At 36.2% G+C, this 16,734-nt stretch overlaps 1 pseudogene; it reads left to right on the top strand.

Moving 5' to 3' along the window:
- The first annotated feature begins 3,784 nt into the window (after positions 1-3,784).
- Positions 3,785-16,518, top strand: LOC120129936 (annotated as a pseudogene).
- The last annotated feature ends 216 nt before the right edge of the window (positions 16,519-16,734 follow it).

The raw sequence follows: 16,734 nt of genomic DNA, 5'->3' as shown, positions 1-16,734 counted from the left end.
GTTGACTTTACAACACGTTTCGTTATCATTTTTTCTGTCCATGGTGTAACACGATGTTCCAATGTTCCTGTAAATTTAAATAAATAATACTTAGTAAAATATATGATAAGTTACGAATTTAAAGAAATAATACCTGCATGGTTTCTTTTCTTGTAGTACCACTGTTGAATAGAGGCTCGAAAAAACTCCATTATTATAGTAATGGGTAATTTCCGGGAATGACGACTTAGAGCGTTGATTGATTCTGCACTATTAGACGTCATGAAACCATATCTTGCTCCAAGTTGATGTACTCTTGACCATCTTTCAAACCTGACATCTTCTAGTGTTTGAGCACACCGAGGCAAAACACGTCTTAAACACTTTATATGCTTATTAAAATCCACTTCCCGATAAGCTTTTACAGTCTTCCAGTATGTCCATTTGTGATTTTTTATACCAGCAGACCTTGATTTTAGATTTCTATACAAATGAACACCACAAAGTCAATGAAAAGCATCTGGGAAACACCTTCAAACAGCGTTGTCAATTGAGTTTGCCCTATCGGATATGATTGTCATATTGCTAATAGGACCTATGCAATCCCTAAGATGCCCCATAAACCATGTCCATAAATTAGAGGTTTCAGATTTTCCAACCCCGTAAGCTATTGGCAGTATCCCATTGTTAGCATCCATGGCTACTGCTAATAAGTTTACTCTAAGGTATCGACCTTTTAAATGTGCTCCGTCAACTATAATAACTGGGCGCATGTAATTAATAAACGAACGAATCTACAAAATCATATACACAAGAAATATAATCATTTAAATGTGAAATGCATGTAACTAACAAAAATGAGTCAACAAAATTATATTGATTTACTAACCGCAGCACCAATGGCGATAAACAACAACTCAAAGCGTCCATCTCTATCTGTTTTGATATGAGTTACCGACCCAGGATTTTTCAGCTTTAAATTGTGACAATAAGCCGACAGTTGGGCAAACGATGCTTCTGGCGACCCCCTCAACAATTCCAAGGCATAACATTTGGCTCTCCAAGCTTGAGAATATGAGATACTAATCTTGAACCGAGCATTCATGTCAGTCATAATTTCAGGTCCCCGATAAACCCTACCATTCAAAAACATTAACTCATCCAGAAAACCACCCAACACCTTTTTGTTTGCCTGTCTATGGTGAGGAAAAACTTGGGTTCTTGAACATGTATGTTTATCAATAAAAGTCCTAACTTGAATCATTTCGCAATCTTTATCCTCTTTGCAATCATACGCCACATACAGTTTTTGTCAATCATACACCTTGTTTCGAAACGATCTTTGCTTGATTTGTTAACTTTTAGTTGATAGCCATCTTCCACACTTCGTATACAAAGCTATCTTCAAGTCTTCCTTTGTATCAAAACAATCATCTTTCTTGATACGAATAATTTTTGTATGACAATCAACTGCTATCTTTACCAACTCTTCTTCCGGTATCTGAAGTAATTTTGGCATATTCCAGTTATACTCCCGTGGTATTTTCTTCGGGGATTTTTCTTTGGGGATTTCTTCTTCTTCTTTTTCTTCTTCAGTGTTATATGAATTACAGAATGGATGTTCAACATGTTCATTTACAGTCGTAACTTCCTCCTCATTATCATCAACAACATCTTCCTCGGCAACGGCTGTTTCATCATCAAAATTCGGGTATTGACCAATATCAAAATCATGACACGCAGGGTCTGTTTCTTCTTCTGAAAAATCATCAAAATCCGAGTATTGACCAAGATCAAAGTCCGGGTATTGACCAAGATCAAATTTTGAATACTAACTAGTACTCACAATTTTTTTTGTTGGCTCATCATCGTTTAACTGGTCAATACGAAAACCGGAATTTGGTGCTGAAAGTTGATTGGGATTTGGATTAGGGAAAGGTTGTGGGTTTTGAGATTGTGTTTGGTATTGGAAATGTGGTGAAACAATATTTGCTTGGTGATGAAATTGTGGTGGAACCATTAAATTTTGAGCACCATAAACTGGGGTTGAAAAACTTAGTTGATTACTACCTGCTACTGGCCCAACTTCACTACTTCTAGGTTCAACAACATACAATGTAACATCATCACTTGAAACACTAATGTAAGCAATGAATCGTTCAACATCTTCATTGTCGGTTAACAAATAAACTTTACCATTTCTATGATAAGATAGCCTAAATCCACTTAGGGGCTCTAAATTCAATTTATTTGCAACACGTAACATTAGAGTTTCATAAGTTAACTTTTTAATGACAGTTTTAGTTGAAGATTCATGGGTAAAGGCATATTGTAAAACACCATGAACATTCTCCCATGACCCTCCAAAACACAAATCTATCCAAACATGATCAACATTAGATGATTTCATTATTGTAAATTAATTTACTAAACAAACGAGCTACGAAACTAAAACCTGTTGCCGGATGGGGAAGGATGTCGTTGGATATAGGAACGGATGTCGCCGGAGAGAGTGATAGATGGAGATGGAATGAGTTACGATTTAGGGATTTAGGTTATGAGTTGTTGCTGCTGCGTATTTATATACCCAAAACATTTGTGTTGCGAAATTAAAACCTGTTGCGAATTCAGAAATCGAGTTGCGAATTTGAAATTCAGTATTGCGATAGTCAGAATCTCGTTGCGATTTACTAAATCGCAATGCAATTACGTAAATCGAAGTGCGAATTAGGAAAATCGCAATGCGATTACGTAAATCGAAATGCGATTACGTAATCGCATTACGATTTTCCTAATTCGCATTGCGATTTACGTAATCGCATTGCGATTTACGTATTCACATTGCGAATTAGGAAAATCGCAACGCGAATTTGGGAAATCGCAATGCGATAGTCAGAATCGCGTTGCGAATCTGGAAACTGATTTGCGATACCGGAGATCGCGTTGCGAATTATCGATCGCATTGCGATTTAGTTGGTCATTTTGGCAAATCCAAAAAAAAGTTGGTTAAAATCGTATATTATAAGGCATTTTTGATCACTGAAGTTATTTTCTCTTTTAAAAAACATCTACTTTAAAGAGGAGAAACAACAATATTTAAATAAAGTGCTAGGATCTACTTACATAATATAAAACTTTTTAGTTATACACAAATTTAAGACCATAAAATGAGTGAAAATATATGGTTTAGATTGACTTTTTATTTTTTTCCCAATAAATATCTTATCATTTCTTACTTTTAATCTCATTCTTCTATTTTTACTCATCAAATTGTATTAAATCTGTGTAACATCATCCTATCACCTAAATAAAACATCCACGTACAAAAATTCACATTTTCAAAATTAAAATTCTATATTTTGAGGAAAAATTATCATATTAAAAATAAAACCCACAGTTTGGTTAAAATATCCGTTTTATTATATAAGCCATAGTAAATTTGTCAGAATAGTGGAAAACAGATTCTGATTTAGAAGTGGAGTATACTTTATGAACTCTTCTATGCATTGGAGTGAGAGTCCCGCTTCACAGTAAAAATAATAATAAAAGAATGAAGATAAGTATTGCTTTCATGTAGAACGTGGCTTAATAAATACACAACGAGTAAAAGACAAGAGGAATTGAATTTCCTGTCCTAAAGATGGAAACAGAATTTAAGGCAGTTTTACACGTTGACTACATACTCAGAGCTTCACTGTTAATGGATTAAGGACCCTTGTGTTTGTATCTTCAACCATTTTTTCTATAAATTCCCCATGCATTTCACCTGTTTTCCATCACTAAAATCCCAGTTTATAACACATCCTTTCTGGTAAAAGCTATGGAGAGTGGTGAGCCCGGCAAGAAATCTTCTTTTCAGATTCAAAATCGTTCCCCTTCGTTTACTTCGCCTCCTTTCTCGATAAAAAAGATCATTTTTGTGGCTTCCATTGCCGCCGGTGTTCAATTCGGGTGGGCCTTGCAGTTATCGCTGCTCACCCCATATGTTCAGCTCCTCAGTATCCCTCACAAATGGGCTTCTCTCATTTGGCTCTGTGCACCCATCTCTGGGATGCTGGTGCAACCCATCGTTGGTTACCACAGTGACCGTTGCACCTCTCGTTTCGGCCGTCGCCGGCCTTTCATAGCCGCGGGAGCAGCTCTGGTGGCCACGGCGGTGGTCCCGATAGGCTTCGCTGCTGACTTAGGTAATCTCTTTGGGGATTCCTTGTCTACCCAAACGAAGCCGCGTACTATTGTGGTGTTCGTTATAGGGTTTTGGATCCTAGACGTGGCTAACAACATGTTACAAGGTCCATGCAGAGCGTTACTGGCTGATATTTCGGGGAATAACCACAAGAAAAAGCAGGCCGCAAACGTCTTCTTTTCGTTTTTCATGGCGATCGGGAACGTCCTCGGCTTCGCCGCCGGTTCCTACACCCACCTCCACAAAATCTTTCCCTTCGCAACCACGAAAGCTTGTGACGTTTACTGCGCAAATCTCAAAAACTGTTTCTTCTTCTCAATTCTGCTATTGTTAACCCTCACTTCCATCGCTCTCACGTACGTGCATGAAAAGCCCTGGTCACCGGAACCTGGAAATGCCGGTAACGTGAATGGCCGTGAGATTGAGGTCGAGGAAGCAGCAGCAGCGAAGGCAACCCCGGTGCCCTTCTTTGGGGAAATATTCGGTGCGCTTAAAGAATTGAACAGACCCATGTGGATTCTTCTGGCAGTGACGTGTATCAATTGGATTGCATGGTTCCCTTTCTTGCTGTTTGACACTGATTGGATGGGGAGAAAGGTGTACGGTGGCGATTCAGTGGGAAACAACCTCGTATTGAGGCTCTACGATTCTGGGGGTACATGCAGGCGCATTGGGACTCATGTTGAACTCTGTGGTTCTGGGTTTCACGTCCCTTGGGGTGGAGATCTTGGCGCGTGGGGTTGGAGGCGTCAATAAGCTTTGGGGGATTGTCAATTTCTTGCTTGCTTTTTGCTTGGTCACGACGGTTTTAGTGACCAAATTGGCTAAGTCGAGCCGCCGATTCATCACCGTGGACGGCGTCGTAGCCCCTTTCCCGCCACCAGCCGGAATCAAGGCCGGAGCATTATCTCTATTCGCAGCACTGGGGATACCCTTAGCTGTAAGTTTATTCTTTTCTCTAGTCACCTTTTTTTTTAATTTACAAATATTAATTAACCCAGTCTATGGGATAATGTCATACGTTTAACGGGAGTTTGCAAACCATCTGTTCGATTAAATGCTCAAAACAGCTTCATCAAGTAGTTTTATTTATGTTTATCTTCCCTGTATTGTGAGATACCTCACAAGGAGTTTATAAATATGTTTTGGAGTCTAGAGGTTTACTATTTTTGATACTCCCCATGGCATTTATTGCATTTTAATAAATTCCTTTGTCACCTTCTGTTTTCTTCTTCATTTTGCACTCTACTTCCTTTAAAATATTGAATATACTTAATATTGAACAAAAATACATTTAATAATGGGTTTCCATAAGGGAAGGTTTTTGTTAGATCAATGAATCTTTTCATAAGCTAAAAGATAATTTCCTATTTTGTTCTTTTTGCAGATAACTTACAGCATTCCTTTTGCATTGGCATCCATATTTTCGAGTTCCTCTGGTGCAGGCCAAGGTAAACTTTGCAGTAATCGTTTTCCAGGCACACTGAATTGTCCTTTCAAACTAAAACTGATTATCATCTTCTCTGAATCAGGTCTTTCTTTGGGGGTGCTGAATCTCGCCATAGTAATACCGCAGGTAATATTAAAAGAGAAAATAATTTTAGTGACCGAAAATGTCTTATAATATACGATTTTAACCAATTTTTTTTTGGATTTGTAAAAATAACAACAAGTTCGCAACGCGAATTTCAATTTCGTAACACAGTTTCCAAATTCGCAACACAAATTTGTAAATCGCAACACAAAAGTCAAATTCGCAACACAGAAGTCAAATTGGCAAATCGCGTTTATTTTCGCAATGCAAATTTTATTTTCGAATTCGAAACACAATATTAATTTCGCAACACAAATGTAAACAGTATTATCGCAAATCATAACCTAAAACCTTAAATCACAACTCAATCCCATCTCCATCTCTCACACTCTACGACGACATCCGTTCCCATCTCCGGCGAAATCCGTCCTCATCTCCGGCGAAATCCGTCTATCTCTATTTCTCAGAGCAACCTTCACAACCATTCACGGTCAGAAATGGAAAATCAACCACCGAGGGTTAGTTTTTTTAATCTATTATTTTTATTTTGAAATTTTTGTATTATTATTAGATTTTTCTTATATTGATGATAAATTTACTGGTAATTTGAATATATATAGATTAACCATTTCACTGAGATTACTTAGTAAATTCATTCGGTTGCTGCCAATACTGCTAAACTGTTTATTCTTTAACCCTGTGAAGTTAGTATTTGTCTTTGTTTTGTCTTTTTGTTGAAGAAATGCAATTCATTCAAGTTTCAATTTGCAGAAGAATAGTTTTTGAAACTTAAATTCGCAACACGAAAATGAAAATCACAACATTAAAATCGCAACGCGATTTTAGTTTCGCGTTGCGATTTTCATTTTCGCGTTGCGATTTTCATGTTCGCGTTGCGATTTTCATGTTCGCGTTGCGATTTTCATTTTCGCGTTGCGAATTTAAGTTTCAGAAACTACTCTTATTCTGCAAATTGAAACTTGAATGAATTGCATTACTTCAACCAAAAAACAAAGACAAATACAAACTTCACAGTGTTGCGAATTTAAGTTTCAAGAATAAACTACTACTCTTTATGTTGTCCTTGAACCTGCACTAAACCTATATGTTGTCCTTTTAAATGTTTATATAAGTGCTTACTTCTAGAATGTTATCTGATGCATTTTGTGAACTATGATGGAATAATGACTTGGGTGAATACCGTGCTAGTTTGAAATATATTTGGCTTTGTTTTCACTGTTTAATATCATGTCTGTTTATAGTGTATAATTTGTAATTTTTTGTATATCTAACTTGGTATGTTTATTGTTTTTGTAGAATTTTTTTTCGGCCCAATTGACCTTAAGGAATAAATTAAGCCTAGCCACTAAAATTGCGTCGACGCTTACACCTCTACAAAGAAAATTGTTTGAGGATACTTGTTTCGGGCCATGGCTGAAAGTACAACATCCGGTTGGAGATGCTATGTTGACACATTTGTTTTTCAGACCATGACTAACGATCTACCCGAGAGGATACAACGTGGTGATGAAGAGATATAGTTTCATTTTCCTCCGGCGTATACTTGTTTTGGGCGGGAGAAGTTTTGCTTAATCTCTGGTCTACGGTTCGGACACGATGAAGTAACCCGGTACACTAGTCATATCTCCCGCCTATCATGGTTATCTCGGGTTTTTCCTGAGCTAACAAAGACGAAGCCGAGTTTACACGTTGACGTCTTAAAGAGATTATTTGTTAAAGATGGTTTTACTCGGATGGATGACCTTGATGTTGTCCGAGTATGCCATTTATTACTTTTGCATGCTGAATTTTTAGGCAAAGAGGGCAGACACCATATTTCTGAGGACCTAATATTATTGGTAGAGGACATAAATGCATGGAACTTGTTTCCGTGGGGTTCATATATATGGAAGGCTACCTGGAAGAAGTTGTCGTCTGCCTTTGAGTACCGAAAAAGTTTGCGGGGTGATGGTTCTAAATACACTTTGGTAGGCTTTATTTGGGCCTTTAAGGTAAGAATTTCTATATAATGTTTCCAAATTTATAATTAATTATTTAACAATTACTGATGTTTGTGTATTATATTGTTTGTAGATTTGCATATTTGAGGCTTTTCCTAGCATGCAGACATATGCAATAAAAAATTCAAATGATATTCCTAGGGCTATTACCTGGAGGAGGATCCTCCTGTTGGATTTGGAAGAGTTACTATCATATACGACGATGAATGATGTAAGTTAACACACAAATACTACCATATATAAACAAGTTATTACTAGTACATGTTTAACTTTGTTTGAGCTTTTATATTGTTAGGAGGCCAACTGTCCATTACAGAGGCTGACACCCAAAGAGGCTGATCTTGCCACTGATTGGTGGCAAGCTAGTAAGCGGTTTTTTTGATGAGACGGATGATGAGCACCCCCCACTTCGAGAGCCATCACCTGATCGGGCCGATTCTACAACTCGACACCCGGAGCCATCACCTGATCGAGTCTCTTCTCCACCTCCACCATCACCTATTCCATCACATCATTGAGCCTCTTCTCCACCATCACCTCATGATAGGCGACCGACAAAGAGGCCACGACATTTATCTCCTTGTTCTCTACCTCCACGGGATGAGTTAGGGGAGTTACGTGATGAGATCGGTGCTTTGTGTCATGAGGTCGGTACTTTACGTGAAGACAATGGTGCATGACGTGATGAGGTACGGTCTTTACGTGCTGAGGTGGATGTTTTTACGCGATGACAATGGTGCGCTACGTGGTGAGGTATCTACTTTACGTGATGAGGTAGCCGCTTTATGTGAGATTGTTTCATCGTTGCAGAATAATGTTCATACTCTACGCAATGAGCTAAATTTGTTTAATACTATACTAAAAATGCAAATAACTTTTTTTTCGGCATTATTTATTTATTTATTTACTGATTTATGTATTAATTTATTTTCAGCAGTCCGATAAGGTAGATGCTTTATGTCGGGTTTTTCTTGCACGATGGGGTTCACGCATCAGACAACGTGCATGTGCCATTACGTCTCTTTACACCCCACTAGTGCCAAGACTCCATAAAAAGAAGCCCGATTCACCTGTCATCGTTCAAGAGGCGTCTCCTATCGTTCAAGAGGCCCATATCATCGTTCAAGAGGCCTCTCCCACCGTTCAAGAGCCCGATTCACATGGCGTCATATGTCGACATATAGATAAACCCCCTCCCGTGCCCGATATGATGGATGCGAGTTGGCTTTCGTATGAGTTACCGACCAGTACCATTCCTCAGCAGGAGAGGGGAACACTACCGGACACAATTACAGATAATACCCTTTGGGCTAAGACCGCAATTGATTTTTATCTACATGAGTGGAGTCAGGGGTGTTATTCTGACATATGCAAACTCGACGATGTTATGCATTTGTTTCTTGATCGGTCTTGGTGGGGTATTTTATTAGGGGTTGAAGATAATGATTATTTCGAAGGGGGTAAGTCTTATATTCTTCTTATATTACATTTTGATTAATTTTTTTAAATTTATTAATAAATTCACTAATATATGTATTTTTTTATAAAACAACATATTGATGCATGTATGTCACGTTTTCTAATAATAAGGAAATTGAAGAAAATAAAAAATACTCGATGGACTATTATGCCGTCGTCTTTTCACGTAACTCACTTGAAGGATCCGAGAGATTCTTCATATATATTGGGTAATGGAAAAGCTAAACTTTATCCTGCGTGGTGAGAGGTCGATAAGGTTAGTATTTATTTTTTGAATATTTAATATTAAAGGTGTTCATAAATTTTATTTGATGTGCGCAATTATTTATGATTGCAGGTGTTTATCCCTGTTTTAGAATGTCGTCATTGGCTTCTCATCGAGATTCAGCTCCCATCCCTGAAGACAATAGTATATGACAACATGTTGAATTACATACCATTGTCTGATTTGAGAGATCTTATTTGTAAGGGATGGAGCGCTCATTTGGCAAAATACTTGGACGCGATTGATTATTGGACAAATTCTGGAAAGAAGAAGCAAAAAAAGTTCAAAGTTACAATGATCAGAGACGATACCACGCCACAAAAAATGGAGGGAGCCAGAGGGGATTGTGGTCCTCTTGTATGCATGTGCTTGGAACGTTTGATGACAAGAAGTAAACAGTTTCTACCTCCCACAGATAGAGATAGAGGTGCAGTAGGGTTGTGGTTTCGTCATTTTATGGCTCGAGCGATATATGCGAGACGTTGCCTACCTGCATCCGCATGCTGAAAGTGTGCATAAACAATTGGTAAGTTTGAGCAAGTGTTGTTAACATATATACTCTTTGTTGGTTTGAAAATGTTTGGTTAAGTACCTAGAATTCAATAATTTGCTGTTTGTTGGTTTTAGATGTGTAGAAAGTGTTGTTTGAGCAAATGTTTGGTTTCTGCAGGTTAATCCTGAAGAGACTTGCGTGAAATTGATGTATTTGTGCATAAACAACTGTCTGGGGTACACTTTTTTTTGCTTGTTTAATTGAATTTTACATTGATTTGTAAAAGTTGATTTGTTTAATTTGATGAGGAAATAAGAATTATTTTTTGCTTGTTTAATTGATTTATAAAAGTCGATTTATTTAATTGATGTATAAATAAGAATTATTTTTTGTTTGTTTAATTGATTTGTAAAAGTTAATTTGTTGTTTTAAATTTCAATCTGCATTATGTGTAAATAAGAATCATATCAATGTTCAAACTCAAGTTACTAATGAATGTCTAATGCATTCACACATAAAATACACATAATACAACGTTTGCATTTAAAAATCACCTAAGTTAATAAGTCCCAAAAGGTGAAGCCGATTGTGATTGGGATTTATTGCGATTTTGATTTCCTTTTGCTTGGCACCATATGAACATTTTCCCATGACCCTTCAAAACACAAATATGTCCAAACATGATCAATATTAGATGATTTCATTCTACAAATTGTAAATTAATTTACTAAACAAACGAGCTATAAACTATATATCATCACTAACTTAGAGAAGAACATACCTTTATTAAGTTGATAGTTGATAATTTGGGAGCGAAATCATTGAAAAATTATATAGAAATAAAATTATGTAAAAAAAAAATGCCTTCCGAATATTATCCATTTCATCCAGCTCATGAAGATAGGATAACCGTTAACCGAAACAGTCTGAGAGAAATATAGCTGATGTAGAAGTAGCTGCATATTTATAGAATCTCGAAGGCGATCCATTTGGTTCTCAAATATTTAAAGCATCGGAAGCATTTCGGACTTATGATTTGGGTGGTACTCTGAAGCATTTCGGACTTATTATATTTGTTATTATTACAAGTTGTAGCCCTCAATTATCGGGATTTTTAGTTGCCATTTATTGCATTTCTCGTATACCACCCAGATCATACGTCCGAAACGTTTCTGACGCTTTAACTGTTTGAGAACCAAATGCATCACCATTGAGATTTTAAATCTGCAGTTGCTTCTACATCAAGTATGTTTAGCTAAGATAGTTTCGGTTTAGGGTTAGCATACCTCAGTGAGCTGACTGAAATGGATAATATCCGAAAGGCATTCTTCGGATATCCAATCTTCCTACTTGTTAACCGAAAATTACGATGGTCGGGATTTCCCTCGTGTTTAAAGTTGGAAAAGCATTCTTTGGATATCCAATCTTCCTGCTTGTTAATAAAAAATTACAATGGTCGGGATTTCCCTCGCGTTTAAAGTTGGAAAAAAACAATGGAAATTAGGAATAATCAATGATAACATGCATATTGGCTAAGTTATTGCATTGAGTAAGTTATTGTTTGGATGGAACAAAGACTTGGGCTAATATTTATAGTGTAGCTGAAATTTATATATATTGAAATTTAAACTCAAATTGAAATTTAAATTCAAACTCCAATTACATATGAAATGAATTTGAAATGCAGTGTTAAATTGAACATGGAAATTGCATAATTGATTCATACTGTTCAAGTAACATGCTTTATGAACCATCAAGCTAAAAGATAATATTGATTGAGTTCAAAGCTGAGTTGTGAGTTGATGGGGTAGTCACACTTGTCACATGATGGGAATAAAGTACTCACATGGAAGATATATATTGTTTTGTTATGCACAACCAATCCCATCTGAATGAAAATATACATATATACAATATAATCAAACCAAAACATACATATACAACAAATTTATACATAACAATATTCAAATAATGTACCTATAACAACAAAATTAATCCGATGAAAAAAGGTTATTTCTAACGATGTACAGAATATTATTTTCCAAATAATGTACCTATAACAATATTCAAATAATGTACCCACAACAATGTTTAATTGATTTGTTGTCTGCATTATGTTGAAGGTAAAAGCTACATGTTGAAGGTACACTTTTGCAACGCGAAAGTCAAATTCGCAACGCGAAAGTCAAATTCGCGTTGCGATTTTCTCGTTTCGATTGTTGCGATAGTCAAATTCGCAATGCAAAAGTCAAATTCACATTGCGAATTTGATTTTCAGGTTGCATATTTGACTACATAAAATGCAACTGAAAAAGATAAAAGACAACAATATGATAAGTGATAACAACTGAACAGATCATAGCAATGTTCAAACTCAAGTTACTAATGCATGTCTAACTGAAAATGTATGCATTCACACATAAAATACACATAATACAACGTCTGCATTTAAAAATCACCTAAGTTAATAAGTCCCAAAAGGTGAAGCCGGTTGTGATTGAGATTTTGATTTCCTTTTTCTTGGCACCATATGAGCTTTGGATTTTGATGAGGATCCATATTTTGGTAGAGGAAAAGATGATTGTGATGGCACTGGTGATCCACAGGTCAACCTTGTATGACCACTTCCCTTGCACCGACTACATGTTGATATCTTCTTCTCTTCACCCTTAGACGGTATACGATCATGATTTTTTGGTCGGCCAAGTAGCCTGCTGTCCATGACTGGTGGCAAAACTGTTTGTAAGTCATCTGGTATGTCCCACTCAGAAGGATGTGGAATAGGGTAGACAATCTCGGCATAAGTCTGTTGATATACTTCTGTAGTGTAGCAATCCATAACGTATGCGATTGAATCATCTTGGTTTAGATGAAGAGCAACTTTTATAACATGGCCACACGGATAACCATATGTTTGCCATTTTATACAACTACACGTCTTTGCATTTAGATCGAAAAGCCCATTTAAGTTATTATCCAATACTTCAAACAAAGTGTTTGAACATGGTTCAACTCTCCATGACGTTGACTTCACAACACGTTTTGTTATTTTTTTTTCAGTCCATGGTGTAACATGACGTTCCAATGTTCCTTTAAATTAAAATAAATAATACTTAGTAAAATATATATTAAATATGATAAGTTACGAATTTAAAGAAATAATACCTGCATGGTTTCTTTTCTTGTAGTACCACTGTTGAATAGAAGCTCGAAAAAACTCCATTAACATAGTAATGGGTAATTTTCGAGAATAACGACTTAGAGCGTTGATTGATTCTGCACTATTAGACGTCATGAAACCATATCTTGCTCCAAGTTGATATACTCTTGACCATCTTTCAAACCCGACATCTTCTAGTGTTTGAGAACATTGAGGCAAAACACGTCTTAAACAATTTATATGCTTATTAAAATCCACTTCCCGATAAGCTTTTACAGCCTTCCAGTATGTCCATTTGTATTTTTTATACCAACAGACCTTTATTTTAGATTTCTGTACAAATGAACACCACAAAGTCCATCAAAAGCATCTGAGAAACACCTTCTAACAACGTTTTCAATTGAGTTTGCCCTATCGGATATGATTGTCAGATTGTTAATAGGACCTATGCAATCCCTAAGATGTCCCATAAACCATGTCCATGAATCAGAGGTTTCAGATTTGCCAACCCCGTAAACTATTGGTAGTATCCCATTGTTAGCATCTATGGCTACTGCTAATAAGTTTATTCCAAGGTATCGATCTTTCAAATGTACTCTGTCAACTATAATAAATGGGCGCATGCAAGTAATAAATGAACGAATCTACAAAATAATATACACAAGAAATATAATCATTTAAATGTGAAATGCATGCAACTAACAAAAATGAGTCAACAAAATGATAATGATTTACTAACCGCAGCACCAATGGCGATGAACATCAACTCAAAGCGTCCATCTCTATCTGTTTTGATATGAGTTACCGACCCAGAATTTTTCAGCTTTAAATTGTGACAATAAGCCGGTAGTTGGGCAAACGATGCTTCTGGCGACCCCCTCAATAATTTCAAGGCATAACATTTGGCTCTCCAAGCTTGTGAATATGAGATACTAATCTTAAACCGAGCATTCATGTCAGTCATAATTTCATGTCCCCGATATACCCTGCCATTCAAAAACATTAACTCAGCCAAAAAACCACCCAACACCTTTTTGTTTGCCTGTCTATGGTGAGGAAAAACTTGGGTTCTTGAACATGTATATTTATCAATAAAAGTCCTAACTTGAAACATTTCGCAATCTTTTATCCTCTTTACAATCATACGCCACGTACAGTTTTTGTCAATCATACACCTCGTTTCGAAATGATCTTTGCTTGATTTGTTAACTTTTGTTTGATAGCCATCTTCCACACATTTCTTATACAAAGCTATCTTCGAGTCTTCCTTTGTATCAAAACATTCATCTTTCTTGATATGAATAACTTTTGTGTAACAATCAACTGCTATCTTTACCAACTCTTCTTCCAGTATCTGAAGTAATTCTGGCATATTCCAGTTATACTCACATGGCATTTTTTTTCTTCAGGGACTTCTTATTCTTCTTCTTCAGGGTTATATGAATTACAGAATGGATGTTCAATATGTTCATTCACAGTCATAACTTCCTCCTCATTATCATCAACAACATCTTCCTCGGCAACGGCTGTTTCATCATCAAAATTCAGGTATTGACCAATATCAAAATCATTACACGTAGGGTCTGTTTCTTCTTTTGAAACATTATCAAAATCCGAGTATTGACCAAGATCAAAGTCCGAGTATTGACCAAGATCAAATTTCGAATACTGACTAGTACTCTCAATTTTTTCTGTTGGCTCATAATCGTCTAACTGGTCAATACAAAAACCGGAATTTGGTGCTGAAAGTTGATTGGGATTTGGATTTGGAAAAGGTTATGGATTTTGAGATTGTGTTTGGTATTGGAAATGTGGTGAAACAAAATTTTCTTGGTGATGAAATTGTGGTGGAACCATTAAATTTTGAGGTTGATAACAACGTTGTACATTGTGAGCACCATAAATTGGGGTTGAAGAACTTAGTTGATTACTACCCACTACTGACCTAACTTCACTACTTCTAGGTTCAACAACATACAATGTAACATCATCTTCTTGCGAAACACTAATGTAAGCAATGAATCGTTCAACATTTTCATTGTCGGTTAACAAATAAACTTTACCTTTTCTCTGATAAGATAACCTAAATCCACTTAGAGGCTCTAAATTCAATTTCTTTGCAACACGTAACATTAGAGTTTCATAAGTTTACTTTTTTAATGACATTTTTAGTTGAAGATTCATGGGTAAAGGCACATATTGTAAAACACCATGAACATTCTCCTATGACCCTCCAAAACACAAATCTATCCAAACATGATCAACATTAGATGATTTCATTCTACAAATTGTAAATTAATTTACTAAACAAACGAGCTATATACTAGATATCATCACTAACTTAGAGAAAAACATACCTTTATTAAGTTGATAATTTGGGAGAGAAATCATTGAAAAAATTATATAGAAATAAAATTATGTAAAAAAAGATTAGAGATAGGGAAGGATGTCGTTGGATATAGGAACGGATGTCGCCGGAGAGAGTGATAGATGGAGATGGAATGAGTTGCGATTTAGGGATTTAGGTTATGAGTTGCTGCTGCTGCGTAGTTATATACCCAAAACATTTGTGTTACGAAACTAAAACCTGTTGTGAAATTAAATTCGTGTTGCGAATTTGAAAATCGAGTTGCGAATTTGAAATTCAGTTGCGAAATTGAAATTCAGTTGCAAGTGTTGCGAATTTGGAAATCGCGTTGCGAATTTGACTTCTGTGTTACGATTTACGAAAATGACCAACAAATTCGCAATACGAACTCTAATTTTGCAACCTTGTTTCCAAATTCTCAATGCGATTTACATATTCGCGTTGCGAATTTGGAAACTGGGTTGCGAAATTGGAGTTCGCGTTGCGAATTTGTTGGTCATTTTCGCAAATCCAAAAAAAGTTGGTTAAAATCGTATATTATAAGGCATTTTCGGCCACTAAGGTTATTTTCTCATATTAAAATCCCTGGGACTATAATAAACTTCCTGACCTAAACTTCAATATACATTAAAAAAAAGTTTGGGATTGATTTTGGTGTGAAATGAATTTACAAATATTGGTTTCTTTGGGGAGTGGACCATTTGATGCAATATTTGGAGGTGGAAACCTCCCGGCTTTTGTACTCGGAGCAGTTACGGCGGCAGCAAGTGGAATATTTGCCCTAAATTTGCTCCCATCTCCACCCCCTGATGTCGCTGCTACCAAGACTGTAACTGCTGGCTTTCATTAACAGTACTGGATATTTCCTTTGTTGTTGTTTTTTTCTTTTTTTCATCATTTTGTTATTATATAAAGCATCGAACATAGAACCCTAACCGGCATTTTTTTTATTAAAAGAAGTGCCAAGGCTTAGCTCAAATGGCTGTTTTGGTGTTAAAGATGTATAAATAACCAAAATGGCCATTTTAGTTTTGAAGTAAAAAAAGATTTAAATGTATGGTTAAGTGGCATTAATTGTAACAATGTCCACTATGTCAAGGTATCATGAAATGTATCAATTAGCCAAAACGGTTACTTTTAGCTGTAAAATCAAAATACTGTAATGTCTCATGTGTGCTTAAGTTGCTTCATAGTTACATATTGAAATACGCTATGGTGCAAAATAAATCGGGTTGAAGATGGGATCAGG

This window comes from Hibiscus syriacus, unplaced genomic scaffold, assembly GCF_006381635.1.
Source record: "Hibiscus syriacus cultivar Baekdansim isolate YM2019G1 unplaced genomic scaffold, ASM638163v2 tig00110505_pilon, whole genome shotgun sequence".
Lineage (NCBI taxonomy): Eukaryota > Viridiplantae > Streptophyta > Magnoliopsida > Malvales > Malvaceae > Hibiscus > Hibiscus syriacus.
The sequence above is the reverse complement of the archived record's forward strand: the minus strand, read 5'-3'. Positions and strand labels throughout refer to the sequence as shown.